Source organism: Myotis davidii, unplaced genomic scaffold, assembly GCF_000327345.1.
Source record: "Myotis davidii unplaced genomic scaffold, ASM32734v1 scaffold865, whole genome shotgun sequence".
NCBI lineage: Eukaryota > Metazoa > Chordata > Mammalia > Chiroptera > Vespertilionidae > Myotis > Myotis davidii.
The window spans coordinates 575,737-576,220 of NW_006296406.1; positions in this window are offsets into that span (position 1 = coordinate 575,737).

The following is a 484-nucleotide window of genomic DNA, read 5'->3' on the forward strand; positions in this document are numbered from 1 at the left end:
GTCTTTTGATAACAAAGGAGAGAGAGGGAGAGAGAGAACTAGAAATACTTACGTAGAAGAGTATCAAAGTGGGTATGCGCACCTGCTGAAAACGAGTTTGGTTTTTGTCCTCAAGAGTGTTTGGGACAGAGTTACCTCTGGATCAGAGATGGAAAATACATGCCACTTCTCCTTCCTTTCACCCATTGTTAAATACCCATTGAACACTCTTCCATTGCCTTGGTGCAACCTCAGAATCTTTTAAAAACAATATTTGGCCAATATAAATTCAAGTTGGCATGCCCGATGGGACATAATATCATCTCTGCTCCAGGACAATCTTGGCCTCCTGCCATTTCTCCCACTTGTGCAGCAACGTTAAGGCCGGGCTGAGGGACGACCCCCTGCCCCCTGAGTGCACAAATTTTTGTGCACCGGGCCTCTAGTATATATATATAAAACCCTAATATGCAAATAGACTGAATGGCCGAACAACCAATCAAAT